This window comes from Haemaphysalis longicornis, unplaced genomic scaffold, assembly GCF_048455015.1.
Source record: "Haemaphysalis longicornis isolate Haplotype H1 unplaced genomic scaffold, Haemaphysalis longicornis Haplotype H1 scaffold_10, whole genome shotgun sequence".
NCBI lineage: Eukaryota > Metazoa > Arthropoda > Arachnida > Ixodida > Ixodidae > Haemaphysalis > Haemaphysalis longicornis.
The window spans coordinates 20,526,092-20,552,769 of NW_027526204.1; the positions used below are offsets into that span (position 1 = coordinate 20,526,092).

Genomic DNA, 26,678 nt, shown 5'->3' on the forward strand with positions numbered 1-26,678 from the left:
ACTTATAACACCTCTCGCCGGAGTGCAGTCTCTCATGAACAACCAGGCTATATTTTACAGTAAAGCTTTTCTAACAGACACCACACACATAAGGCCTTTCACCAGAGTGCAATCTCTCATGAATAACCAGGTTACATTTGTTAGTAAAACTTTTTGAACAGACGCTACACACATACGGTTTTTTGGCCGAGTGCAATCTTTCGTGGGCAACCAGCTGTTTTTTATTAACAAAGCACTTCGGACAGAGGCTGCACATGTAGGGCCTCTCGCCAGAGTGCAGACTTTCATGAGTAACCAGGTCACTTTTCCTACGAAAGCTTTTTTGACACACGCTACACACATAAGGCTTTTTGTCAGAGTGTAATCTTTCGTGAATAACCAGGTGGCCCTTTTGAGTAAAGCTCTTGTGACATATGCCACACACATAAGGCCTTTCACCAGAGTGCAATCTCTCATGACTAACCATGTTATGTTTGTTAGTAAATCTTTTTGGACAGATGCTACACACATAAGGTTTTTTGGCCGAGTGCAATTTTTCGTGGGCAACCAGGTTTTTTTTATCAACAAAGCACTTCGGACAGAGGCTGCACATGTAGGGCCTCTCGCCAGAGTGCAGTCTTTCATGAGTAACCAGGTCACCTTTTCTACAAAAGCTTTTTTGACACATGCTACACACATACGGCTTTTTGCCAGAGTGTAATCTTTCGTGAATAACCAGGTGGCCCTTTCGAGTAAAACACTTATGACAGACGTTACACACGTAGGGCTTCAAGCCAGAGTGCACTCTCTCGTGAAGAACCAGGTGGCCTTTTTGAGTAAAGCTCTTGTGACAGATGCTACACACAAAGGGCCTCTCACCAGAGTGTAGTCTTTCATGAGTAACCAGGGCACACCTTTGAGTGAAGCTCTTATTACAGGTGCCACATGTGTGGGTATTCTTGCCGGTGTGCAGTCTCTCATGAACAACAAGGCAATATTTTGCATTAAAGCTCTTCTGACATATGCCACACACATAAGGCCTTTCATTGGAGTGCAATCTCTCATGGCTAACCATGTTACGTTTGTTAGTAAAACTTTTTCTCGTGTGTATTTCAAGGTGGCATTTGTTACGCAAGGATTTTGTGCAAACAGTGCAGCTGTAGGCCCTCCTGGTGGTACACACTTCCTTATGAGTGGTCTGATGCTTGAACAGTTCACAGTTCAGGCAGGAATGCTGCTTCTCTCCACACCGGAATTTCTTGGCTTCACTGGAAAAACTCCTAAGTAGGCAACATTAAAGACAAGATTAGAAGAAATTGCACAATAAAAATGAAGGAAACAAGCCAATCACTTGAGCCAGTCAAACAGTTTTGGATGGCAAAAATACCGTGTTGAAGGCAAACACTCAGTCACAAAGCAGGAAAAGCACAAGGCATTTGAATATCGGCTGAGCATTTAATACCAAATTTTACGGACTGAGAAACAAGCTAGAAAAGCCTGGAAGTAGGCTCTACACAAAAAGATCACATTCCACAATGGTGACTGTTTACACTACCATCAAACGAAAGTGCACTTAATTACCTATCATAAAAACGTGAAAAAATTGCCAAGCTGGCTTTCAAAATGAATAATAAATTGTTTACATAGATGGCCAAATAACATATTATCAGGAGTTTGACAGAATAGTTTTACACATGCATAAAATGGAGCAACAACTTCTCTCTAATGTAAATTGCAGACCTAATTTTACATTTCCACATTTTTATAAAAGTATAGGGACCGGTCACTGCTCAGAGGGCGCGACGAATAAAGTACACCCAGCGCCGCCCCGCGGAAGCTTGAGCTAACTTTGCGCGCGCGCGTTCATATATTTGGCACCTCTCGGTTGTTTGTGTTTGCGACTCTGCGATAGTTTTTGAAAGGTGTTTCGTGCTTGAAAACTGTTCTGGCAAATAGTTTCCGCATGTCTCAAGTGCTTCTGTGCGATTTCCGGACAATTACGGGGCTGAACTACTACTGTTGGCCTCGCGTGCGCGAGAAGTTACAGAGGTTGTACGTGCCCGTGCACGTGTACGCCGTGAAAGAAATTGATGGGACAGACATCATTGCGAAGTCCCATTCTTAGCAAGGGAAGCTTATTTACAGCGCTAATTCAGGTCAGTATTATTTTTTCTTGTTTTACAGCCTAATAAAGTGACCCCAGCGTATACAACGGCGCTTCACGACAGAAGCGTGTTTGTGTTGTTTCCTCTGTTCACGCAACGACACTGCAGTTACTTTTCTGGTTGCCCTGCTTCAGCTCGGTTTGTGTTGTCACTAATTAACAACGGATTGGAAACGTTATTAGCTGATGACAAAGTAAACGCAGTTCACACAGTTGGAAATCTGCTGCGGAGCTGCGGTTGTCTTTACGAAGATTCCGTTTTGTTTCAGCTTCTATCTTGTGAGTAATGTTACAGTCGTCTTAGCGGCTAATTGTGATACAGTTTGTTCAGGCCATTCAGAATTCTCAAAAAAAGTATTTCCTCCTGCCCAACCTCTGCTTAAACAATAGTACCTCAACTATCAGAGTACGCAAAACGCATTAAAGAAGTCAGCGCGAGTGAATGCAACCTTGCCGTTGATAGCTTGCCACGCTCTCGCTTGGAATGCGTGGCCGAACTCTGTACACTTCACGGAACAAAGTAGGGCAGTAAGCGAGATGCGTATTGACCGTCTTGACATTGCTTTTGGCATCACCCGCGAAGTGCTGTGAACATAATCTTGTGCCGCCTTTTGGCATCCATTCGGTGCCGTGAATGTCGCTAAAGAAAGGTTACTGCTAATAAAACAATAGTGGTGGAAGCTGTAATACCTTGTGTTATGCAAATACTACGACGGCATGCCATTCATCACAGCACGCGCTGTGTATAGAACACTGAAAGCAAACGTTTTAGTTTTACGGCCCTTCGTGTCAGCGCTGTGCATAAACAGTCATCGTAACTCATAATTTTACTCCTTCTACTGACAAAAAATGTCATGGCTTTCTTACTGCTGAAATCCATTACTTGCGACGCTTATTCTCCAGGGCTGCTCGAGAAACCTGTACAGAACGATGGCAGGCTGCCTTTCGCGATTGTGGCAGTCCTTCACGCTGCAGTAGCGGCATGGCCACTAATTCTTTCCTGCAGCATTTTGATCCTTTCGGACCCTGCAACTTGCAATTATAACTATGTTTCTTAAAAAACTTCCGCCCCACAATGTCGAACCGCACGCAGCGCACGTGTTTTTACGTGCGCTGAGCAGCTGGTCATGACATCCACCGACCCAGAGTTGCTAAGCGGCGGCGACAGATGGCGCAGCAGTTGTGCGCAAACTTCAGTGTCCGGTGCCTCTAAAGGAGCAGATCTAAGCAAAGCTTTACACAAAACATCTTCAATAAAGAATATCTGTTCTGCAAAATGATTCCAACCTGTTGTGCAGAAGATGCCTGGTTCATGTGCTTTCAGCATAAAGTGCACGCTGAAAAATGATAGGGTTTCACATGCTTAGGCAACACCTGTGCTATGAGGCGCAGTGGAGTGGAGGGCTTTAGAATAATTTTGACCACCAGGGATTCTTAACGGGTCCCTAAACAGGGTTTCAAAGGTTGCGATTTTATGTGCGCACTTGCTTAAAAGTGCTATCCAAGGAACCTCCTGCCACAAAATGGTTTAAAAGGGCTGAGTATGAGCCGAGTTACTGTTGATTAAAAAAAGCCAGCAAAAGCTACCAAAAGCTTTCCCCCTCTCATCGCGCCTCCAAGAAACTGGAAGCTATTGTTTAATACGACTTTGACTGATGTATGCAGAGGCAAACAGACGGGTGACTCCAGCTACAGCAAACACGGTTTATTACCCCTCAGTGTTTTTCTCTTCTTCTTTCTCGAGGCACGTGGTTGCAGCACCATGGTGGCCGGCCGTACAACTCCTAAAAGAAGAGAGGCTATATAGGCTTTCATCTCTCCAGTCGAAGAGTGAACCGAATGGTGCGTGCCAGTGGTGGTCGTGCCCAAGCCCTCTGGAGATGTGCGAATCTGTGTTTACTTTACAGAGCTCAACCACTTCGTTCTGGGACAGTGGCATCCTATTCCATCTTTTGAACACACACTTGGGCTTCTCTCTGGGGCAAAAGTGTTCTCAAAGCTGGATGCAAAATCAGGATTTTGGCAGATTCAGCTCGCGGAAGCCAGCAAGGAGTTTATGACGTTCATAACGCCATCTGGAAGGATCAAGTTTAACTGACTACCATTTGGTATCGCCTATGCGCCAGAACTGTTCCAGAGGCAGATGGTTACCATCCTGCAAGGTATGAGCCATGTCATATGTCACATGGACGACATCCTTGTAAGCCACACAAGAGGAGCACGAGTCTTTTTGTCAAATACTGCAGAGGCTCACGGAAGCAGGTGTTACACTCAACAAGAGCGAGTGCACATTCTTTTCTACAGAACTGCCATACCTGGAACACAAGATTGGACAGCAAGGTATCAGGCCTGATGAGTCTAAGATCACAGCAGTTAAAGGGGGCCTGAGATGGATTTCAAAGTGTTTTTGTTTGTGTCAGAGCTCTACTCTATAGTTCTTGTAGAAACAAGTCCAAAAATAGTAAGCATATTCGCTCACGCTAACAAAAGTTATTACCCCGACGAGACAGAACTATTTGTCGGTTCGGCGGCTTGCGATGACGACATAGTCCGACCTCGTCCGAGGCGAAGCACTCATTTCATGGTTGGCCGCCGGAATGTCCGCGATTTTTGACGGCGGCGGTTTGGTTTAGAGCGTCGTCGTTACCATGGTTACTTCAGCGAGCGGGTCGCACATGAGACGACGTCTTTTTTTTTTTTTTTTTTTTTTAAGCTACGTTTTCAGTCTTTACGGATTTTGAGCAGGAGATATTGGTGATTGCGGAAGTCGACCTTGCATGCGCGAGAGTTTCCGTGAACGGTAACTTATTTTTACCGTCGCTACATAGCGATACAGAGCTAGAATTTCTACCGACTGTAGTAGCGAGCCCCCTGCGCCGGCGAAATGTACGCTCGCGTTTTGATTAGATTACCGAAAAGTTCCGAGTGAACGCCCTCCCCCGAAACATCGCCCACCCCCTTTTGCGGGTGAAATATTCAATTTACTGAAAGACGCGCGCCCACCCCGTAAAATCCATGGCTTTAGCACCGATGAGTGAACAAAACAAACCCGAATCATCTCTTCATGTGTAGAGGCGGTCACTTATTCGTCCTTTCCGCGCTTGACCCGAAATTTCGCCCATCTCGTATTTTTCACTTGATATCACTGTACTTAAATTTTGGTGGGCGTTCTTCCGGAACTTTACGGCACAGCAAATGCGCTGTGCTCTGCGCTTCATGCAAGCAATCTTAGTTGATGTTGTTTACTACATTCTTGCTAAATGATGATCAGGAGCACGATAAATGACAATTTTTTTTAGAATGAGCGAGCAAAATTTCCGCCCCTACTCCAGCTTCCCACACTTACAATGGTTCAGAAGCCTTTATGAACTAGCATAGCTCTTTTATGCTTTCAAAATCGTCTTGGGCAAGGTAATATAGGTAACTGCGGAATCATTACAATATATCCTACTCATTTTATATCGAAATATTTAGCGGTGTCCACTGAATTCTGGTTAATGCAATACTTGGTCCTAATTCTTCCCACTAGATGGCGGCGTCAACGTCATGTTTTAGATTTTTTAAGCTCTACAGTAGAAGTATACGGCTCTTTTAAAAAAAAAATATTGTATTGTGAGAGTTCAATCTAAGACGTCTAAGATTCAAGCCATTTCAAGCGTAAGCGAACAGTTCTGGGCAACAAACGTTTGTGTCATTTGCTTTGCGACAAATTCGCCAGATGTCGCTACTCGGCAGAGCCGGTAAGCCGGAATGCAGAAACCGCAGAGTGCAATCCTTTCGTTTTCAGCGGCAAACAGCTACTCTTGCTTCATTTAACACGGTAAACGGTAAAGCGCGCTAAGGACACTAGGCAACAGGTTCATTCAGAAGGCCGGTGCAGCAACCACACTTTCCTGCGATCATGACTTGATGGGAAGCAATGAAATGAAACTCTTTGGCAGTTGTCGTTACGGGATGAGCATGCTCTTGCCCTTGTCGCGACCGCCGCAGAGAATCAGCTGCGACAGCGTTTGGGCTTGAACTGATTTATTCAGCCCGCGTGAGCGCACTTGAGCGTGCGCCTCGTGATCACGAGCAGTGCCCGGCGTCGTCCAAGCGCTGCGTGCGGAGCTCCTCCTTCGTCGTCGGCGCGGCGCTCCCTTGGCGCGCCGTTCGTTACCACCTCTGAAACAACGTCGAGGCTACGCTCGAAACACAGATGGTGCAAAGAATCCTTTCGGGTACAGCGTCCAAGAAAGCACCAGACACGGAGCGCTAAGCGATCATGCTGGCTGCAAGCGTCGTTGCTCCTGCGCTCACTGTATCCTTCCGCCGAGAACGGAGGAGCGTCAAGCCCGGTTTGGCCCGGTGTGTAAGTGCTTTACACTCCGGTATAAAACAAATATGTGTGACTGTGTAAAAGCACCCACACACAAAAGATGTTTTTTGTAGCTTTCTGATGTTTTTACGCTCGTAAAAAATTGATTAAATCAAGAGCGCACAAATACGTCACGATTAGTTCAAGAAATAGCCGTTGCGCTCCGATACCATCGACCCCCCAAAAACCCCCATCTCAGGGGCCCTTTAAGGAAATGACACCACCCACAAACAGAACAGAGCTACAAAGGATACTTAGCATGGTGACATATCTTGCTCGGTTCCTTCCAAATATCGCAGACATCCTGCAGCACCTCACGCTGCTGCTGTCGAAAAAACAGGGTCACCACAACAAGCGTTTGACAAGTTGAAGCAAGTTGAAGCACTTTGTCATCCCTTGTAGCAGACGATGCAAATCATCATCACTCATTATGCTTGTCCTGAGCTGCTGCATGCTGATGTGGCAGCGCCGGCTCGCGTCACTTCTAGTAGATGCCATTAAAGCCCTCATTATCATCAGATGTGGCGCTCTGCTTTCTGAGCATTGTGCCGCAGCTGGAGGACCCAGAAGTCCAACACATGGTGCTGAGAACCCGGGACTTCTAGCTGACGCCAGGCACATCGATGCACAGAGCAGAGGAAACAACGCGGCACCTGCGATCTTGGTGAAGGTTCCCAGCTGCGTGCGACCAAATGGAACGGCAACTTCGACGACGCCTCAGACTACGAGCGCAACTGGATGGCCTTCTAATGGAAGCGGAAGGTCACATAAGAGGAAATCGAGAGGCGACACCATCTGCAGTAAGTGTACTGCTCGAGCGATTCGGCGCATTTTATGTACAAATTGAGAAAGTGGACGACGCGATTTTTGAGGAGACCCCAGACGACTTGCTAGAGAGTGAAACGTTAAACGCCGGACAGTACCGCGACAAGGTTGTCACCTTGACAGCTAGTCTACATTTCAAGATGCAGAAATGCCGGCCTTTGACGCCATGCCCGGCGACCGTTCATCCAATACCAACGAGCGACCGCACATCCCCACAAGCAGAACATCCACCACAGGACTTAGATGCACGGAAAATACCTCGGGTGCCTCTAGGAGCTGCTTCGAGCCCTGAAATTCTAACGGCTACTTTAAACCACCAGTTTCAATCCATAGAAACCTGGCACTCAACGACAGCCCGACTACCACAAGACTCCAAGTGTATGAACGATCCCGACACTGGAGAAGAGTCCACTACTGAAGAAGCAATCGAGATGCCCAATAATGAAATGATCTTCCGAGAACCTTCAATGACTACATCTAAATTGGCCAGCAACAACCCTGTTGCATCTGGCGCTTCAGAACAAGGATTGGCTTCACCGGAAAAATCATTTTGTTTGCCTTCTGGAACCTCAAAAGTGGTAGGACTTCATTGCAACAAAGAGTCGGACATCTTTCCCTTCCCGCCCCAGATAATTCAGTACTACAGGGAACAGGCTTCAAAGGATGCAGGACACCTTCGTGAGCTAACGTCTGTAAAGCAGACCGAGTCGAAAGGACACCAACGCCAAAACAAGGCACGAGCTAGAAGACACCTTTCCAAGCACTAAGTGAGGTATCCAGGAAAAATTGTGCTGCAGACAAGTAACAAAACAAGCCAAGACAACAAGTCTTCCAAGGAGGAAAACAGGAAGCAAAGGCAGCAAAAGCACGCTCTCATCAAAGGTCCGACACCTGCAAGAAAGGTTTTCCGTTCACAGCAACATTCCCTGGTTTAGAAACCGTTCCTGTTCGCACCCTCACAAATTGGCTCTGGCTTGCAAAACACCGTGGACAAATTGTAAGAAGCAGCAAGTTAGGCGGTATAAACACCGATGGCGGAGAAAGCGCTCTGCGTATGTTAGAGGAATGATGCTCGGAAATCTCACCTGGAACGTCCTCCAAAAAAGACACTTATTGAAAAATAACAGTACCGTTCTACTCGGCGAAACACAACGTCCAAGACAACTATGGACCCTGGCACGAATAGAAGTGCTGATAGGTGGACGGGACAAAGACGTCAGGACCCGCTCTTTACGTTTGCCCTGTGACACTAGTCAAGTTTCCCGTACCACTATTCAACCATTGGAAGCCACCTAGCGTCATCTGTCGGTGGGGGAGACTGTTGTGACTTGCTCTTTGTCATCCGTTGTAGCAGACGACGCAAATCATCATCATTCATTATGCTTGTCACGAGCTGCCGCATGCTCATGTGGCAGCGCCGGCTCGCGCCACTTCTAGTAGATGCCATTAAAGTCCTCATTATTATCAGACGTGCGCTCTCCGCTCTCTCTCGACGGCTTGGCAGCCGGAGGACTTCGAGGTCCACTACAACTTCTATAATTTGTCCCCAGGGAACAAGAAATGCTTTTTGACATGTCGGTGATGCCCATGGAAACAAGACCGCATCAATCGCAGCCCAAGGCCACACACCTGTGAGGCAGTACGTGGAACGGGTACACTGTGTGAGCTTTCTCCGGCACCGCTCTAGCGAGCTCTCACGTGCTGGCACCTTCCCGGCACGATAAACAGTGCATCAGTGAAATGTGATCAGTGGCACTTGTGCTCTTCGCTTCGAGCACTCGAACTTGATAAGCTGACCATGAAGATGTTTTTTTGTACGATACGTGGATAAACCGCCAGCCACATAATTCGGCCTACTCGCTGCGGTGGCTCAATGGCTAAGGCATTGTGCCGCTGAGCACAAGGACGCGGGTTCAGTTTTCGGCTGCGGCCACCACTTTTGTGATGAGGGCAGATGGCAGATGTTAAAATCCCCAGGTGGCCAAAATTAATCTACAGCCCTCCACTACGGCTTGCCTCATTGCCTGCGCTGTGTTGGTGCGTTAAACCCTACAATCAATCAATCAAACATATTTCTGCATGCCAATATTACAATTCAGTTGTGCTGACTGGCTCCCCTGGGCCCAAGCGTAGAGCTGTGTGGTGCTTACGGATTATCGACAGCAGCTTGGAGGTAATTGCCCCTTTGCCGTTCACGAGCGATAAGGTCAGAAGTTGGTGTGAGCACGCTTTATTCATAGTAAAATCCACACACGGAGAATGGAAGATTAGAAGCTCAGGCGGATCGCTTAAACATTTCGTTTCTTAAGCCGCTTCCTGCCAGGGTTATTGCTAGCAGAAGTTCAAGTATTCACATCGTAGATTATTGACTTTGCTAGTTGTGCACCAATGTAGAGCATGTCTTTTCCAAAACAAAACTGAAAACATGATAACCGACCCTGAAGAACGACAAAAGCAGCCTGTCTCGCAATGTATAGAAGCCGTAGGCTGTGTTCTTTAAATATGATGAGCTGATATAAAGGTTTCATTTACATTTATTTTGTGCCAACCACCTAAGAACTGTTTATGCAAGAAAAACATCTATGGATGCTTCTCGAACGAGCTCTCACCATTCATAACTTTTATGACATCACAAATTGTAGCACCCAAAAGAGTATGAGGAGTCGACACCTGTTTCCACGTTTCTGGCATTTTCTGCTTTATTAAACTACTAGTCGCGAGAATGGTGTACAGTTGAACCTCGATATAACCAACCTCGATTTCATGAAATTCACGATATAACGAATTTTTTCAAGTTTTCTATCAAAATTTTGTTGAATGCATGCATTTTTTTCTCGATTTTATGAAGTAATTTCGTGCGGCGCTTCCGATTTAACGAAGTCATGGCAAGAAAGGAAGAACAAAATTCTGCTCGAGGCGTGTTTTATTTTGCCTTCAGAGCCTACGTTGAAAACATTCAGTACTCGCATTAACTCTTAAACGGCTAAAATGAAAGAAAAGCGGTGAAATCTGCGGTTGACAACAATTAAAAGTGAAGCTGCTTAAACCGCTTGCGGTCATAGACGTTTGACGTCTCCATTGTTGGTTACACCAGCGCCCTCTATGTTTAGGCTGCCGAAACCTACTTCAAGCTTTTTTTCTACGCGTCCTTCCTCACGGTGCTGCCGCTCTAGGTTGTGCTCACTGATAACCATATTCATAGTTTGGTCGTGCATCATTAGCTGAGTCTTGTAAGCAGCATGAGCACTCCAAGGGAAAAAAAAAAGTTCCGAACAAGAGCCTGAGGAAGTGTCGGTGAAACTGACGGTAGACCGACGGCCACCGAAGTTATGGATGCCATCGACATTCTGCAGAGGCACGCAGGCGCACGCGAATGTTTAACTCTTTCGTTACCACGCCTATTCAAATCGATCACCGGTGATCGATGATTTATATTGCCTATTTCAACATGTTGTAGTTGTTTCTCGTACACCTAATGCGGCCTGTGGTTAGTCTAGGCACTGCCCTTCTAGAATCAGTTTAAATTTTCCCGCTCCGGCGACATTGAGATTTTTGACGGCGTTTTTTGTGAGCTTAGGTGCGTGTGTTTTTGAGGAAGGGGGCGTGGCTGCTGCACTTGAGAAAAAAGGATGCAGATCGTGGTTAGGCTGCATTACCGTAATATTTTTTTTGTCAAAAGGTTCCTGGCAAGTCAAATACCAAATAATGAGGTCAACTTTGTAATCCGACAGTGTTGAGAGGTGATAATTACTTGAAAATGGCCCCAGCTATTCACTTATGATCTTTGGTTCGGTCAAAGGGCAGCTTTATTCTCCCAAAGCTTATTTCTGATGGTCCCCCGCATGTCTAGCAAGTGTGCCTGCCATTTTCAACCAGTTTCCAGCAGTTTCGGTTTCGTTTTTGCATTGCGAAATTCATATTTGGCGCTACTACGCAGTTACCCAACTACAAGCTCATTTGCCATGGCGCCTCCGTTCCCCGCTACTGCTCCTCAAAACAAGCATGCCGCTCGCGCTTCCACTTTATCTACGCCTTGCTTTTGCGATAAGAGCTTCCGCTGAAAGTCAAACGATAACACCAAGTCTTCGAATTCGGGTATCAGTTCAGACGAGGAGAATGCTTCCAATTGGCCTTGAACACCACCAGCTGTTCACCGGCCAGTTTCGGTTTCATACGAGGTATTTCCGGAGGTCTAGTGTCGCTTCTTAGTAGTACTATCTATTCTGACGAAGTCTCCAACAGCCTTGTATTTGTTTCTTCTCAAATTTGTTAGGTGGCGCTGCAATGTAGTAGGCTCGAGGTGCTGAACTCGCTTCACAGCCTGACGGCGGGTTGGTGAAAGCTTGCTGGGCATGATTCTAGCGCATTGTGCCTTATTCCTGCAAGCAGGGCTACCATAGTGAGTCAGAACATGATAATAAACCGCAAATGAAAGTTCTGACTGATAAGTGATGATCAGAACGTCAACAAGCATCCACCAAAGAGTTTGGTTCTCAACTCCAAGCCGATTTTTTTCACATCGCTTGCTTGCCTTCAATATTGTGCCGGTCGTAATCATTGACAAGGTGTTTTTACATCACGTGGAGGCTAATTTGGGCCTTTAATAATGTCAAACTACCAAATTTCTTCCAGAGAACCATCTAAAATAGCAAAATTTGAAATAGTGGTTGGGCTTCACCACATGGCACGGGCACCACGCGCGCTAACATTTTTTTTTTATATCTCACAAATTGCACTGCGCAACTCAATTTTTTTTCTAGGACGGGTTTTTGAAATGTCTACCTACAAAATGTATATTCTAAATTTTTTCTACTACTGGTCGTTTATTATACACAACTTACTTTTTCTTATTTTCTTCGACCCGTGGACAAAATTGTCAAATTCGATATTTTTTTTTGCAATTATTATTTAGGAAAACATTATTAAAACTGGTATGGTTGGAAAGCGCGTGGAATAATCTGCATTTTATGTCACTGCAATGTGTGCCTAACCAATATTTATAGCACAAAAAAAAATGTTTTGTTAGACCCTTCAAAATTGGTCAATTTTGCGCGGTAACGAAAGAGTTAAGAGCTAGCCTCGTTAGCGCTGTCAGCATACGAGGTCAAGAAATGCCAAGCACTGCTTACGGACTTCTTCACTATGGCTTGAACATCAAGTGCTGGTGGCAATAAATCAATCTTTGAACGTGATCATCTTCATTTCACCCGTGTTCATTAGACAGCTGCGACGCGGAGAAATCGGTTTCCTTAGGGCTTAGTGGGCATAAAATTAATTGCTTAATCGAATTTGTCCGGAAGATATTTAATGTAAGCTGTCCGCTTTAGCGGGGGCATGTAAGCGCTGCTAAACACAGTCGGTCCAAGTGTACTCTGCTCAACTCGCAATCATGGCTATCTCGAGTGTTGTGGTTGCATCATGTGCCCATACTTCAGAGCCTTTGTACATAAAAAAAGTATTTCGAAAGTTTCATAGCACCCTTCCGCTGTTGGCCTGCCGCACCCCTCAACGCCGCGCCTAAGCCTACCACTGAATGGACGAAAAGAGGCGCAACTTCGAACCAGCACCTCGCCGGGGTGAAGTTCACGAGGCATGAACGCGGTTCAATTGACTAACACCAGCGTTTAGTAGTGATTGAAATGAAAAAAAAATAAAAAGTGGATACCTAGCCTGTTACCACATTTATGAGGCATTGCGGAAAAAGCACCGGTTTTACGACGACACATGAACTACTGTCGGCTATCCGAATTCCATTGCCTAAGTGTTGAAACTCTTAATTCACACAATTTTCGCGGCCAGTTTCAGTACAAATTTCGCTTTAAGTGGAGAGGTAACTACATAGCAGTTGTTGCCTGGCGAGGGCCAAAGTGTTGAAACCCCAATAACTGGTTAAATGAACTGTAAAATTGAAACCTCGATTTTACGACATTCTCGATTTAACGAAATTTGCGGCCCCAAGTACGACTTCGTTATATCGAGGTTTAACTGTATTTAGATTCTCGGCAAAGTAATTTATTGATACAGGCCAACTTGTTTTTACCCTGCAGTGTCCTTTTAATGTATAACTTCCTTTTTGATCTCCTTCCTTTGTACACTGCACAGCCTGTGGAATAAACTTCCATCTCTGACCAGGCACCATGTCTGTACTTGATTAGTTAGCAGTTTTGCAGTTTCATAAATGTGAACCAAATGCTCAAATGACTCGCGTGGTCCCCACTTAGTTGTGATGCAGTTAACTGAATATGCAGACAAAACTTTTTGCAGCCAATAGTATCACAGCCAATAGAATACTGGCTGTGATTATACTGGTGTGCGTATTACATGGAGGTTCATTTAAACCAATGTTTCATGCGATGTTATCTCAATTTGTACAGGAGCATACTCAGCTAGATTGCTCCATCATATCACCTGCAGTCAGCAAAACTGTTTTATGCCTGGGCTTTCCACAGTGTCTATATTCTGCAAGCAACACTGCAAGCATTGAAACCCACCTTGTGTTTCCAGAACGTAGGTGGCAGGAGCAGGTGTGAGAACATGCTTTCGCCGCAATGTCAGCCCCATCTCCTGAAGCCGGAACTTTCTCCAAGGCACCAGCTTGAGTTCTGCCCACATTTGCCCGAACTGAAAATGTTCAACGGTCAGAGCAACTACAGGCAATCACTGTTGTACAACCCCGCAAACTGTTTTTTTTAATGTAAATGAATTAGGGTATAAAAATTACTAAATTGAATGGACATGGTGGCATCGCTCAAGCAGCTGCATTTGGCATTTGATTCATTACACAAAAGCGAACTGTAGTAGGCAGTAGCCACATCAAGTGTCCAACCCAAAACAATACTGGCATGCTTGTGTGATGTGCTGCGTGGGCCAGGATCCCGCCTAGCCCGTGTCTGGAGCTAAGAGCCAGCTCAGGCCAGTATTTGCCTGGTTGCATTAGGCCTACATCCTGATCTTTAACATGGTGACAGAAGTAACACGATTTTCATGGCAGGTCTGCCCTGAAACCACCACTTCCGTGCGACCGCCCCTTCTGCGGCAACATACATTACAGCAGAGTCGCTGGTTCGGACTGCGCGACTTGCATAAGCCATCTTTCGTCATCCAGCCACCCAAAACCTGCTTCAAGACTTCTGCCGAGTGACTGAAGTGAAAGAAGCAGGTCAAGCATTTCCTTATGGCTTCTCGTTTCTAGGACAGGCTAGGCTCACACCAAGTGGATGACATATTTAGAACTTCAACCCGTCCGAAAAGAATTTGAGAACATAGGAATCATGCTGCAGCCGTTTGGCCGTTACTTGATTGCGCTGCGAAAAATTACTAAATGAGCCCGTGTTAAAACACAAGTCTAACAAGAAAGTGAGTACGTGGAGGACTTCATTACTGCTCTTTACACGCTTTCGAACCCTTGCGAGTATGGTACACTGTATGCGGAACTGGTACAGAAATTCACAAATTGCCAGCATGGCTGCAACATGATGCCAGTTTTATGGTTCAGAAAGCAGTTGAGTCCAACCGACAGGTCGAAAGCATACATAAGCAGCAGGAAGAGTTCTTTACCAATAAGCTCACAATCCACAAAATTTCATTAGGCCATTAGTAAATCACACCTCTAGCAATGCCCAGTTTCAGCACTGATGGCCGATTGCACTATGAATCCAAACCGTGTCCATGTCCAGCTGAAAACAACGTTCCAAAACAGTGTCACTGCAGCGGAAAAGATTGAAACCCCTAAATCACACTGTCAAGATCAATCACAGTTTCACAAGTCCTGTCAAAAGAAGCGCCACTATTCCTCTGTCTGCATGTCACACCAGATTTTTATCAATGCAGAATCAGGATCCAGCAACGAATGGCCATTCCATGGAACCGTCTCGTTATTAGATACGTCAGCTCATGAAGTGACCGTAATAGTGCATGGCCACCCATAGAATTCCCAGCGGCTGCGACGGATCCGTCTTATCACCTGTGGCATTTAACTTGTACAGCCATCAAACACTTGATGGGAAGGTTCTCGCAGCCAAAGACATGGCCCATTTTTAACTCGCCTACTGTGGATGCAAATCGCTGCAAGTTGTCTACCTGCTTCAAGATGTTCCCGCAGCCTCGCTCAGGAAAGCCACCATCCAAGGCTTTTGGATGCTAACATTCATGAATGCCATTGCCCAAAAGGTGAGCCTGAAAGACCATTGTGCTTCATTGTATCAAGGACTCAGCGAGCCACCAAAAGAACTCCACATTTCCTTGCGTGAAGGAGCAAAGCCATTTGCTTTTAAGGGACACTGAAGTGATTTGTAAATATTGCAAGCTCACATATGCAGATTAAAGTACTCTGCTCCCAACCGCTTTGGGTGCATTTACGTAATTTGGTAGAAAAATCAATTCGGAACTGTTGTTCTCCTTTCTGCATTTTCCTTGTCAATTTCCTGTGTTACTTATGATGCTTACATTTGCAAATCTTCTTGACTGCGCCCACTTCACAGCCCACTGAACTGCCGACGGGTCGCGAGAAATTGGTCGTGAAACAAAACTGATCCCTGGCAAGATTTGTGCCCTGAAGAACGTGGCTCGTTTCTGTTAGTTTGTGGGGTGAATAAGCTTAGTAATGTCGATGAAGTCTAAAATACCACCACTTTAAGGCTTATGCAAAGAGTATACTGGTGTTACAAGGCTTCACTGACTTTTCTCCACTGCAGTTGTGAGCAGCATATGCCTGTGCGACTGGTAAACCTGTAAAAAATATCAGGCCAATTGAGGGCACAAGAGACAGTATAGGTAGTATTATAGGTTAGAGACAACAAAGGTAATAATAAATTAAAAGTAACCAAATATTTCATTGTAAAGTATAAAACAACGGTACAACAAGCACTTTTTGTGCAAGGTCAACAAGCACAGTGGTCAGCAGCATAAACACAATTTTACAATTGCTTTTCCTGCTTAATGAATGCAGTCGCTACTGACAAGATATTTGTTGAGGCTTGGAGAAAGCTTACTGCATAAGCTTTATTCAAATAATACTCATCTCAGCTGCTTGGAATGCTGCAACTTCAACCCAGGGTTCCCTCGCGGGAAGGTGGTGTCATTTTTTTCAGTTAATGTCGTTTTATTTAAGCGACGCTTTCTATACCACATTGATCATTTTGCGCGGCAATTTTTGTTGCTCCATGAGTGAGTTGGCACACTGCATGCAGACACTGACGTGCTAGTGAGTTCTCATTGCCTTAGTGTTGATTGAATTCAGCAGCACTGACAGCTTGCCGACACAGTGACAAATCAGTCGAGTGTTGGCCTAGTGCGAGTGTGCCTCTTAGAAAACGGGCACGAGCCAAGCAAGTCCCAAGGGTGCCGGCAAAACGTCTCCCATTTGAGTGTCTCCAATGATGTGGAGGGGTGTTCAGCAACTGCATACTTCTCAGCTAGTGAACGGTACGATTCCAAGTGGCGCTTGGAGGCTTATCTGGCCCTTTCCGCAGCTGACAAAGTGGGAGAAGTGCGGTTTTCTAATGCCTGAAACATCGAGGATGTGCAACCATTGATAATCTCAGATGACAGCCATGATAAATATAAACATTACGAAAGAGCAATGTTATGTGGCACAGAATTCTAATGTTTACCAACAAATACTAACCCTTCAAAACATTGATTTTCATTTATTGGAGATTACCAAGACCTGTTTTGCTTACACAAATTTGCACACATTATTTAGGCTAAAAACTTAAAGCCACTTCCACATTTGTGAAATCTGATGAAACGGCAGAGCCATAGCTGGCATTTTGGGCGAGCATGTACTGACGTTCTCGCCCTTCTATGTCCCCCATTTCCGTACCATGTATGGGCTGTCATTCACCAGCAAGCACATTGGGACCTCCCAACCGTTTGGAGTCCATCAAGAGAAAGGCTGTCAGATGGCTGTGCTATCTGCTACATACCATTCCGCTCTAGGGCCCCCTGGCACACAAGTCGAGATCGTGCACTGGACGGCATCAAGGCAGTGGCAATGTCAGCCCAGCTGGGTACGTTCTAAGGCCCCTAAAATTACTAAGGTAGCGCCATTCTATGATCTCGCCGCCTTCTGCCCTCACCCGCACTCCTTTCCTCCTCCATGTTTTGCTATTTTCTTTTCCTCCAGCCAATGCCGCCCGCCATTGGCCAATAGAATAGTCACATGGTATTTATCTTCTGCCTCCACCGCCGGGTCGCCTCGCCGGCTGGGACATTGTGCAACGCCGCCGCTGCGGCACTATTTTTGGCTGCCGAGCCACAGAGCTTCAGTGCCGGCTTTATCGTAGGCGCCAGCTAATAGCAAAGTAAGAAGTAGCTGCTCGTTCCAAACAAATGTCACATCGGTGTCGCTTTGTGTTGCTTCTCGGTGCCGATGTGTTGCGCCTCAGGCAGCGCGAATATCGTCAGGGAGGGCAAAAAACTACGTTATTCCATCCGGGAAACGCGATGCAGAAAGGAGAAAAGTTTGGTTGCATAGATTTGAATGGGAATACTTCAGGCCGACGCTTCCATCACTCTTTTGTGAGGTAAGTTTCTGAATGCTTCTTCTTGCTCTGTTAAATTCTGCGCAAGCTTGAGCGCTCACTTATGAAGAAATGCGTATTCCCTCCGCGACCGTCGTCCACCCTTTGTTCTGAGTAGGCATTGCAAGCAATGGCGAGTTCGTCCCGTCATAAGCTTTGCTTTGGATAAGTGGCCGTGTATTTGTTATGTGCCCGCTTACTTCCAGCATGATTATCAGCGGCGCAGCATGTTCAGTCAGTCGTTGTAAGGTTTTCGTGACACGAGAATTGTTCACCTGAATTCGCGCTTGTTTTGGCTGACGGCAGCTTGCGTCTGATCATGTGGCGTGTGCATTCCGAGTGCGTGTAAGCTCTTTGTGGTGTGAAGTCATGTGTTGTGTGTTAGCGACCCGGGTGGTATTATAATACCGTTGTTATGACACTGGAGTGATTTGCTGCGTAATATGTGCTTGGTCGGTCCGGCGCAAATTGAGGCTGTTACAAGAAAAAAAATTGCGGCTAGGTAAAACAATTTAAGGCCAGCTAATCTAGTGACCGTGTCGTTGACGTACGTTTCATTCACAATTTCTGTTATAGCTTTGTTAAATTCGCGCACGTTTAAATGGGCACTTGAAATGCATATTCGCACCGCAATGGCTGTACGCCCTTTCTTCCGTGTATGCACAGAGTACCGTTAATTACATCTTACGTTTGCATTATACGTGATGCCGTACATTTGCAGTGTGCGCGCTTACTTCATCTTAGTAGTCAATGGTGCAGCATATCCAGTCATTGCGATTTGAACCAACACACTGGGCGACTATATTATTTTCAGCAGACCCATTTTTGTCCAGCAAAGCACTTCTTAAAAGGGTTTAGTGTAAGAGTTTAGGGTTCAGAGTTGAGCGTGGACGTGGCACTGAGAAGATACACGAACACGAATTTGACCATGCTTTGGTAGAACGGTCACTAACTCTTCTGCAATGCATTATTGCCTATATTTGCAGAGCGTTTGTGGCGCATCTTTAACTCGGTGGTGACATTTTTTTCACTTCTCAATGGGCTTATTTCACGGATCAATTTGAGCAACGGATATTGGAGAAGCTTGGCGTTAAAGAACTAAACGAAAATGCCACTCCCTGCATTTTTTCTCACAGGAAGCCACGTCAGCAGCACAAGCCACATGCATGACGTCATTATGGATGTTTGTTCCAATAAAATATCTATTTGGTGGCACCAATCGATTTTTGTGATATACCTTATTCTTTTCTCTTGATAATCATTGTGACATTGGTTCTCATTCGAATTTCTTTCGTGTGTATTCCCGTGTAATGGCTGTAAATGACCGTGCCCGGTAAAAAACCGTATAGCATGATTAATTAACTGTTACATAATTTGTACCTAGAGGGACTCGATCTGTGGTTCGTATGAGAAATAACAGGCCACAAATCTGTTTTTTCACTTTACCCGATCGACTGACCGCAGTCTTCTCTGGCGCCTATTCCCAGAATTACAAGCGTGCGCTTTTCACTCAGTTCGCACCGAGTGCAATTTAGTGTATCTGGCTGTGAAGTTGGGGAAGCAGGGACTTTTCACGTCGCTGCACGTGCACACAGGCACAACAGCATGTGTATATTTTTTTAATATATTCACAGCAGCCTATAACGACATGAAGGTGAAAGAAACATTCCTACAAAAATGGCAAACACTCTAAACTGAGCGGTATTAAGGTAGGCTATATGTTGTTAGTAAAAGCGGATACAGAGTGAACGCCGCTAATGATTCACAACCATCGCAAGAAAGGCGAATGCAAGGATGCCCGCGCAGCGCTCGAACGACGGCATTTGCGAATGAAGCGCTCTGTATACTGTTGCGAACCGTGTGCAAGCCCTCTGTACAGTGATTGCATGACTGCAGTCACACGAATGCAAGAACGGAACTACCGTAACAGAGCAGTTTGAAATGTCTACGCTCGATCCTTTCGCATTCACGAGCTACCCTGAGATGTTACAGCATGCCGCACTTGTAAACAAAAACCGCGCTGTGGATATGCGCCAGCGGCATCCACTCCGCAAAAATCCCGTTGTAGACAAAAATATAAAACAAAACACCCTCACTCAGTGCGTGTTGGTAAAACGGGGCTCTAGAAATCCTATAAATGCTACCAAAGAGCGAGTGCGGTGCGAAAACAAGAGCAAACTGCATGAAAAATTCCCCCGCATTTCCTCGAAGGGGAGTATGAGGAAGTGCGAAGCACGGGGTGATGCTATGGGGGAAGTTTGTTGAAGTTTGGTGGCATTTTGCCCGTTAGTTACATTAACACCCCCTCGTGATCACGTTCGGCTTAACACGCCTCGTTTGTCCCTCTGCGGAAATCTTTGTGAATTAACGTGTATGTTCGAGAGGAGGAGCGCACCGCAGTGCACCGCAGCTGCGAAGCGCCGACCGGAGTGAAGGGAGAGGAGGCGCAGTCACGTGAGAGAATGCAGAACTAGCGGGTTTGTAGTATCACGTGTACACCACGCAGTTATCAAACCGCTATAACGCCGCTGAGTCGCCAACGCACGCCGCTGACGACGTAGTTTGAATGCGTTAAAGATATAAGGCGCGTTACTAACACTGATATCAGCGTCGCGTCCGTGGCCTAGTCGGTAGAGCGTCGCGCTGCGGCCGCAAAGTCCTCGGATCGAAACCTGGCGCCGGATGCTGTTTTTTTATACTACACTTTTATAAAGTGTAGTGGCCTGGCTGGCGCACCGAGAGAGGGTGTTGCGAGCTGGAGAGTAGTAAAGGGGCTTTAGGAGATTAGGCGAGGGGGGAGAAGAGGCGCTATGCGAGCGCCCTCACGCGTCGGAAATCCCGCGCCGTTGCTAGGCACGGTAGCTAGCTCCGTTGCTAGGCTGCGGACGGAGGACGGCGGTGGAAGCAGGAGTAGGCCCGACTAAGAAGTGCTTCGCACTTAAAACTGCAGCGAGCGGCCCGAAGCATTGCAAGGGCATCTGCTCTGAAGCAGGCAAGAAAAATGGCGGCACTGCGGCGCCGCGGGTGAGGGGAAAGAAAAAGAGGAGGGCAGCAGAGAAGGAGGGAGCAGTTGGCGCTACCTTAGTAATTTTAGGGACCTTAGTACCTTCACCCGCGTCAAGAAGCGGCAGTCTCAGCGGCAGTGCCATCTGTCGGCCTAGTGGGGTACCTTTGCCTGGTGTGACGGGAATTATTGATGAACATTGCAAGCCCGCAAATAGTTCTGCCGTTAAAGTGCTCTCTACGTAGCCCCATGGGGTAACCAGTTCATTGTCACAACCAGCATCTTGTGAATCGGCAAGAACAACCACGCAGAACAAGCTGCACTTTTGAACCCACTTTTCTCATCACAAAATGTATTTAAATTAACTGGGAAAAGAGAAAATAACGGCGCTAAAATTAGGGATAGTTGGTACACAGCTTAAAAGGCAAACGAACAGAAAGACAGACATGAAAACTCACGGTGCTTCTACACACAAACAGCACAAGTGTTGCCTCCATCCCGCTGTACCATCCGACACTTTTTCCATCAGAGTTCCTCAATATATGAGTTGCGAAACTGGTTCAGAATCTGGGCGGAGCTAGCCCCCCTGCTCCGTTAAAGCTGAGTGGCAAGTCTATTCGCGTGGCCCCTAGGACACAAAACACCAGACTTTGCTACAACACTTACTGAATGACAAAACTTAATAAAATGAGCTGTGCTTTTAAATTTAGAAAAGATAACACAGGCAATATTTGTTTCTTTTTTTTTACGAGTTGCCGCAGCAGCCGCAAGCATTTTGGCACTACCTACTTCAACTTTATGCCAACAGATGACACTTGTCAACTTACCCCATGATTTTTCCGTTTGCTCCAGTGCAGAGGATCAACCGCACATCAGCTTTTGATAGAAGGTGGTTATGGGGAGTTTTGAAACTGGCATATATTGAGGAACTCTGATTGTCCATTTCGTTTCACAATCAGAACATACCCTATGCATTCTTCACTATCAACTGAATGGATAGTTAATATTTAACTCATTTCAGTGCCTCTTTCAATTCAACACACGAAAACAACTCTCATAGCTTCTGAGTAACACTGCGTGCACACAAGAACAGACATAGTTCCAAACTCATTAAAGGTTATGCGAATCAAGATATGTTGTGAGTATTGGCAGGGCCCATACTAGGATGTTTGAACGAAGAAACATCCCAAAAGTCTAACCTGGAAATTCCTCTTCTGTTTGGGAGCTTGCGCTGGCGAATAACAGCAGAGCACACTGTGTACCTGCAATGAAGACTCCTAGTCATTAATGCATCCAGAATAGCAGGACAGAACAGGGATGGTACCTATGGCACTACTGGTAACGGCTGCCTGTGTTTCTTGGCTGAGGAAGGACACATCCCGGCTTTGGGCTGCAGCTGTAAACATTGCCGTGGTGAAGTCCCTCCCGGGCGTTGGTGATGCCCCATGTGGCATGCTTACTCTCTCCACTGTAGCAGCCTCTGAAAGGAAGCAAAGCAGAAAACACAGCTACCAGTGAAAATTGTGCTAACACGAAGTCTGGCAGTAAGCCTATTGCTAGTTTCACTTTGTAGCCGAATACCACATGCAAACAATTTAGCCAAGCACACAAGCCTTCCTGAAACAGACAAACGGCTAAACAGAGCAGCTTTGCTCCTATGAGAAACGGCTCATAGACCTTGCAAGCATTTTCCAATTCCGTTTGTGCTAGATAGGCTTGCAAGAGGTATCACAGAGTATCACCCTGTGTCTGCCACGCATGCACTTCTACTTTATGTTTCAGACAAACAGAAGACCTACAGGCATTTTGTCAAACAAACAACACACGACCCGCAATCTCATCGGGAAGTAACGAAGATGGGTTTAACACACACAACTGTTCCTGAACAACAGGTCTGTAAACGATATTGTGAACTTCTTGTTTACATCCCAATCTTAGAGGTTTGTCTATCACGCTTTTTGGCATGCTATTAGATGTGAGGCCAAACACGTGAAAGCTGTTGCAACACTAGCATAAGGCGTGCAGCACACACTACTGCGACCACAACATTTCTCCCCGGTAATGATCTCAGAACCCTTATTTGCACACGCCTGCCTGTAAAAGCAAGCAATTGTGCAAGCTAAGCAATTCTTCTCGGCTAAACAGAATTTTCACTCTGCATATAATGTTTTCTCGCCCCTTTCGCAAGCTGGTGAGGTGTCTCGCATGCGAGTGCATACAGTTTGTTGTGATTTTGGAGTAATGAAGGGGTGTCAAAGACAATAAGTGAACATGTAGCACCAAAAAAAGCTTTTCTTATAGTGAAAATCCTTCCACCCTTGTCTGGTCATCTGTATCGAGTGAATACCAGCATCAAGTTAAGGCAGTAAGCAATGTAAACAAGATACAAACGTGTTGCAACATTCGAGCAGTTTTCCACTCTTCACCAGGGATTTCACAGATAATTGATGCTTGGCTCATGGCAATGCAAAGTGCAAATTCGCCCGGAATGTGACCTTACAATTCGAACTAGCTGTGATTGTAATTAAACAGCAAGGCTTGTTTTTAGTGATGAGTCTGTAAACACTGTATGATCACTTTAATTATGCCTAGTTAGCCCATAAACCATCTGTCCCAATTATAATTTGAATGGCTCCTGCAGCGCTTTCAAGTACAGTTCCTGAGTCCCTGAGAACGTTCCTGAGTCCCTGAGTCCCTGAGTCCCTGAGAAGTCCCTGAGAACGTTACTGTGTTCTTGAAAGTTATTCACTTTTGCATCACAAACCGCAACGCAAGCACCAGCTTCAAAGCACTTGTAAAACGGGAAGCTGACTAAAACATTGCCTATTCTTTCGTGCCATGCTCAAGCGGCACTTTTCCACACAGCCAGTAGCGTTTCACCCCCATTAAAACATTAGTTGGTCAGAGTTGGACAGCACCTAACGCATACCTAATTCAGATGTGGCTGAATAAGTTTGGGGAGTATGAACAGGTCCATTGTGAACAGGTCCATCGTGGGCAGCATGAACAGGTCCAATAAGTTCAATGGGGCATTAACAGGTCCACCGCCATTTCTCGGACAGAGTCAGGAGTTTGTAGATGCGTTGCCCAGGAGCGAGCCAGATATTTCGAGTCACTCTTTTTGAAGAGCGGGTGAGCCATGGCTCAGTAAAGTGAGCGGCGGTTCCTTTGAGGAGAGGAAGCCCCTTCTCGCCCGCTCAGTGATCCGTGTGGAACTGAGCGAGCCACAACAGAGCCAAGCCGAAGAGACGGGTCAAATGAGCCGGCTCTTTGGTGCGAGTTTCACGCCATCTATTATCGGCATGAGAAAGCAACTGCCCTGCCGGGCCAGGTGGGGCTAATTTTACAAATTCCTTTAGCGCCTCCTGTCGTGTGAGCAGATAGTCCGAGTCAAGAGAGCTGGATCTTTTGAGCCGTTCTTTGAATTTTCTGAGCCGCTCTTTGGGAGCAGCGGTTCTCAGCAGATCTTTTCGAGAGCAGCACTTTGGGAGTGGCGGTTGAGACCGCGGCAGTGGCGGTGAATGGCAGATCGGGAGGCAGCAGTAAAAGAACTGCATCTGCATTTTGACAGTAATGAGAAAATAAACTCCTGTGACATATGATTCACCACAGTTACAATTCTGCGCTCAGCTATAGTCCAAGTCAGGAACAAACCAGATCTTCTGAGCCGCTTAGTGAGCCGTTCAGCAGCACTGCTCGGCTCCCGGCGGTTATTTGGGAGAGTGCTCCGCGGCAAGGAGTGGCTCTCCCAAAAAAACCGTTGCTCTACGGCAGCTCGCTCGATCACAGAACCGTGCTGAACCAGGTGGCTCTGGACAAATCATGTCGGCATGTTCCGGTAGAGTTAGTAGAGGCATCAGCCGACCCAGCCGGGTCTTGTGTGCAACTTTTGCGTGATCTATTATCGGTGCCAAAAAGCGGACCCATCTCGCTTCAAATAAACTAAGAAAAGTGTTGTTCATAAACCACAATTTAGATTTCATGTATTAAAATTACATTCTTGTATCACGTTTCCCGGAATAACTTTTTCTGGCATCACAGGTCACTAGTAGAGAGCATGTTTGTGAGCTAATAAAGTTGACAAAAAATTTATTGATTTGATTAATTGTAGGGTTTATTGCAACGATGGAATTCAGCCGATGAGGCGTGCCATAGTTGAGGGCTCCGGATTAATTTTGACCACCTGGGGATCTTTAACGTGCACAGAAATCTCGTACGCACAGGCGTTTTTGCTTTTCGCCTACGTCAGAAAAGCGGCTGCCGTGGCCGGATCTCGGACCCGCATTTTCGTGCTCAGCAGTGCAACGCCTTAGGCTGACAAAAAAAAATTCCATTCTTTTTCTTTATATATCAACCGAGAGTGACCTTGAAATACCACAAAGATAGTAAAACTTTTGTACTGACGGTGAAGCCAATTCTTTTCTGTACAAATACACCGGATGCTGAGACAAAAGAACGGTTCCCACAACAAGGAAAAGTTCCCGCACTTAAATTAAGCAATAATTTACATTATGCTTAACACAGTTCAATGAACCACTGCACCGTTCAAATTAACCGGTTCACTTCAGTGAACGCACCGTTCTGAGCCGCTCACTGAAGTGAGCCGTTTTGCCCATCTCTACAGAAGTTTAACAGCGACTGACCCTGGCTCGGTGTTCTCCAATCAGAACTCATCCCTTCACTGGAGAGGAGCACATTCTGGGGAGGAGAACATGCACTCTGTTTACCCACTAGAAATCGGCTAGACTTCCGTGGAGATGTCGGCCGAACAGCTGCCCATAAGACAGGAGCCGACACTAAGGACGAGCTGCTTTGCAAGACCACAGCCAAATGCCTCCTCACATGATGGAAACCGCACGGGTCACCAATGATTTTTGACGTATTCCGCTCAGCTCACTAATTAGGTGTAACAGGGGTTATGGTCGCACTGCAGCGTAGCTTAGGCGGTTCTGCTTGCCGACACCTTCGAGAGCGACGAGTGGCATTTTGTATGCGAAAGTGCTCGTCCCACAATTGCAGCGACCCGGGTTTCATGGCCATGGATCGTGCTCAAGGTCCCCTGAAATCGGTACTGCACGGAAGGGAGTTGGAATCCACAACCAAGGCCGCCCGCGGGACATGCGGTCACATTAGGCCACTCCGTCCTCTACGAAGTCCACTGCAAGCAGCGGCGGCCGCAGGATGGCCAGTACGTAGCCAACCACTTGAGAGAAGACAGCCGGACTGAGAAGCGGCGCACACGAGTCGCTCAATGCGTGAACAAATGTCGGGGTCAGATGGCGGGGCAGGAGAGGCGACAAGCACGACGCTCCAAGGCAGACAGACCTTTTGGGAAGCTCCTGCGGCGGCCAGGAAGATGTTTTCTCAGCGGCTCTCACCAGATCCACCGGCCGTCTTGACGGGCGCTGGCACGAGCTGCTCTCATAAACGGTCCACAGAGCAGCGCCATGCACAGAAAATACAGGAGGTGATGGCACAGCAGAATCCCGTAGGGCAGTTGGTCTCGTCTAAGGCAGTTGACCTCGTCTCAGAAAAGGCAGCGTAATGATTACTCAGATGGCCTAGAGCCGTTTGACGGCGCATGGACGGCGCAGAGCGGTGACATTCCGCCCTCCCTCTGTGGGGCTGCAAGCGCACGTACAGGTCACGCAGCGCGCTTATTAGCAGGCAGTTGAAGAGTAGCACGAGACCTCCTTCTCCACCTATGACAAAGGTCAAGGCACGGAGTGTAATTAGTGTTAATAAATACACATTACAACAACAACAAGAGTTCCTCCTAAAGTCCCTTCATCTCGACTTTAGTTCCGCCTGGCTGACGTGCGCTTG

The 26,678-nt window shown here is 46.5% G+C and overlaps 1 protein-coding gene and 1 long non-coding RNA gene across 3 annotated transcripts in view; one reads left to right on the plus strand and one right to left on the minus strand.

Moving 5' to 3' along the window:
• Positions 1-26,678, plus strand: part of LOC144158273 (uncharacterized) — a 299,163-nt gene that overhangs the window by 223,163 nt on the left and 49,322 nt on the right. The gene's annotated exons all lie outside the window — the stretch shown is intronic.
• On the minus strand, positions 446-26,379 carry LOC144158277 (uncharacterized). Its single transcript, XR_013320003.1, has 5 exons — positions 26,178-26,379; positions 22,177-22,332; positions 22,052-22,114; positions 13,817-13,946; positions 446-1,259 (listed from the first exon to the last, which is right to left on the minus strand). It is a non-coding gene; the product is annotated as an uncharacterized LOC144158277 (long non-coding RNA).